Genomic DNA, 3871 nt, shown 5'->3' on the forward strand with positions numbered 1-3871 from the left:
AGTAACTACGTCTGAGTGTGCGCTCATTAACAAAGGTGAGGAGCATGTAAGGATTTATTGGGCAATTGTTAGTTTTGAGACTCGGTCCGGCACCGAATTTTTGTTCAGGTTCGGTCTTATGTGATTTTATCTAGACCAATTTAGACCAAGTTTTTTAGGTCTCATATATTATGAAAGACCATTTTTTTTTTCTAGATCAACTGTCATTCATTTTTTCCAACAAACATCTCAAAATTACACTATAAGTTCTAGAACAAATATTGTATACTTACAAGAGACGGTGGGATCAAAATTAATCCGAGCAATCTTGTACTTGAAAAAACACATGATGTCATATTATAAACTATTTATCTGTAAAATCGGTCTAGTCGTATTTTTACGTACCGAACTAGACCGAATGTTTCCATGGGACTAATCTAGACCTAATTTTTATATGAAACCGGTCCAGACCGAGCTTTTTTGTTGGACCGAACTAATTCCGACCAACAAAAATATAAAAGTCTCAGACCGATTTAAAGTTTCTATACAGAAGCCCAAGATTAGTAATTATCTTTTATATTTTTTAGGCAAAGTTTGTCTGTTCGAAGACGTCTAACGACTCCAAGCAATGCCGAGTACTTTTACTAGTACAGTATAATTGTCTGCAATGATGACAATATTCCATATAGCAATCCTCCGTTTACGTCTATTTATATATGTTTGTGAAAAGATATGATTATAATTGTGTATCACGAGCCATGTTCAAGAATGATTGAATCCACATCTCAGATAGAGCCGTAGACTATGTATTATTTATTTTGGAGATTGATCAACCATGAATAATATTATTGATAAATAGAACAAACATTTAAAGATATCGACGTACATATGTCTAATTCCCATGAGGGAATACAAAAGTGTGCTTCAACTAGTCCCAAATATATATGATTTTACATCTAAAAATATGCATCCACTAGTGATGGAACGATTAAAAAAATGGTTCTCATTCCGATTCTTTAATATTTTAGATGTAGTTAAAACTACCATTTTGCTATCATGGGAATCCGTACAGGTATATATTGCCATAGGCGTTTGCTTGACATTTTTGAGAAAAAAAATCTAAAATTTAATTTAATTTTGAAAAATTACATTGTTTGGATTCTACTTTGAAAAATTAACCTTCAAGTATTACATTTAAAAAAAAAATTAAATATATACATTTTTCCAAGATTTCACAACTATTTACAAAAAAAAAATTTTTTTTGGAAAAACCTTTTTTTTAAACCATAACTATTCCCTAAAGTTAAACTTGATGTAAAAAAATTTGAAAAATCCTTAGCAATTTACAAAAAATTAATTTTTCTGTGGAAAAAAATCCAAAATACACAGCTGTTCACAAAATTAACATTTTTGGAAAAACATTTCAAATATGATTTATTTAAAATAAAGGAAAAAATCAAAAATACCCAGCTGTTATATAAAAAAAACATTTGCGAAAAAGATTTCAAAAATTAAATTTATAATTTAAGATTTATTGAAAAAAATTCAAATATCAATTTTTTGGATTAAAATTTTCAAAATTAAATAGTTATTCCAAAAAAAAAAAATTGAAAAAAAATTCTCAAATTAAATAAAATTTCAGATATATAATATTTAAAAAAAAAAAGATGAAAGACATTTTTTTTTTGGAAACAATTAAAAAATCCCTAGTTGTTTATAAAAAAATTGAAAAAATTAAATTTATATTTTAAAAATTTTTGAAAAACAATTCAAATATTAAATTTTTTGTAGAAAAATTTCAAAAATATACAGTTATTCACAAAAACTAAATTTTTCGAAAATTATTTTGAAAAATTAAATAAAATTTCAAATATTTAATATTTTCAGAAAATAAAAAAATTAACAATCCACTGTTATTCAGAAAAAAAAATTAAATATGAAAAAGGAAATTTATGATTCTTTTCAAAAAATTAAATTGAATATTTAATTTTTTGCAGAAAAAATTCAAAAATACTTAGTCATTCACAAAAGTTTATTTTTCTGTGAAAAATTAGTTTAAAATACAAAAATATATACATATATATATTTTTTTTAAATTAAATTTTTTATTTGTAAGCAAAAATTCCTTAATTAATTTGGGGGTTACATATTTTTTCTTAACTTAGAAAAGTAATTAATTAATAAGAATCTGAATTGCGAATGAAACATTATTTTCCCAATACCGATGATAAAACACCCGATTCTCTAATACTGATTAATCGTACCATCACTAGTATATACAGCATCTTCGTAAATAACATTCTCTTGTGGGTGATATGAACTTGAGCACATAAGAAAGGCTCATAAATTCCTTCTTTTTTCCAAACATAATCTAATATCGACCCAATATTCTTAATCCAATGATATATTTATTCATTGTTTAATTTATAGATGGATTGAAGAAGAAAACATACAACATGATAGAAAATGGTAAGGGAGGAAGACCCTTGGAATAAAAGACGCTCCTCTTTTGTTGTACGTCATATCTGTGTTAGCAACATAAAAACAATCTTTAACAAAATTCAAGAACTGAAGAAAAGTCCCAATTTATTACTACTACTTTTTTTTTCCAAAAAATTATATATTTGAAATTTAATTTGCAAATTTTTTGTGAATAACTATGTATTTTGAAATTTATCTAGAACAAATTTAATATTTGAATTTTTTTTTTTTAAATGTAAGTTAAAAATTTTTGAAATTTTTTTCAAAATTAAAAGAAAAAAAATTTAAATTTATTTTTCTGTGAATAACAATCTATATTTGAAATATTTCTCAGAAAAATTTGGGCTTGAAATTCTCTTTTTTTTTTGTGTACAGTCGGAGATTTTTTCGCAAAAAAATTATATTTCAAAATGTTATCCATAAAAATCATTTTTTGTAAATAGCTAAGGATTTTTGAACTTTTTTCACATTAAATTTTATTTAGGAAATAACCATGGGTTTTAAAAAAGTTTTTCCCAAAAAATTTCAAATATAAATTATTTTGAAAAAAATTGTAAAATATCCAGAATTGTTTGCAAAAAAAATAATTTCAAAAATTAAATTTGTAATTTAACATAAATTGTATATTTATTTTAGTTTAAGGTTCTCTCCACCCTTGGATGGGCCTGGTAGTAGTGTGGAATTGCTCTATAAACCACCACCAATTCATCCAATACAATCCCATACTCCCTTTGAGATACTGACCAATCTGAGAGAGGAGAAAGTTCAGCCATTTTTTAAGAGACCCTAAGCTATTTATTCCTCCATCCCCCCTCTTCTGTAGTACAATAATATTACTCACACTTGAAGTTTATCCCTTGGGGATTGGAACAAACAAATAAGTTTAGGTTGTTGCTCATAAATAATATTTAGCAAATTTCTATTGTGTTATTAAAAAAAATGTGTAATAACAAAATACGGTCTATTTTCCTATTCGGAAATTTTCCTACTTGGCAATCTTCCACGGGCAATTTTCTCCAAGGGAGTTTTTCGTGCACGCTATATTTCATATAAACATCGACTTCATTCCAAAAATTTGAGTGAATTAAAGGCTATTATTCAAATAACTGGGATGAATTAAGAAGCCCAAATATTTTAGCTATAGTTTATAAACTTTATTTGATTTATGATAATTTTATTAGTTCCAAATTGGCCCATTTCAAACATAAAATCTATTCATTTCTTATTCGTTTATTGGTACATCCATTTTGGCTGCTGTAAATATAATTATTTGTTGCACATTTACATGAAAGGGATTTACATTAAAAAAATAGAGGCTTCTATCCATGGAGAAAACATAGAGATGCCAAAAAGGTTAAGATTGGTTTTTAGCCATAGTAAGCCTTTTGTAAAAACATTTTTGCCAAAGGGC

The sequence above is a fragment of the Lepeophtheirus salmonis genome, chromosome 9 (genome assembly GCF_016086655.4).
Source record: "Lepeophtheirus salmonis chromosome 9, UVic_Lsal_1.4, whole genome shotgun sequence".
Taxonomy (NCBI): domain Eukaryota; kingdom Metazoa; phylum Arthropoda; class Copepoda; order Siphonostomatoida; family Caligidae; genus Lepeophtheirus; species Lepeophtheirus salmonis.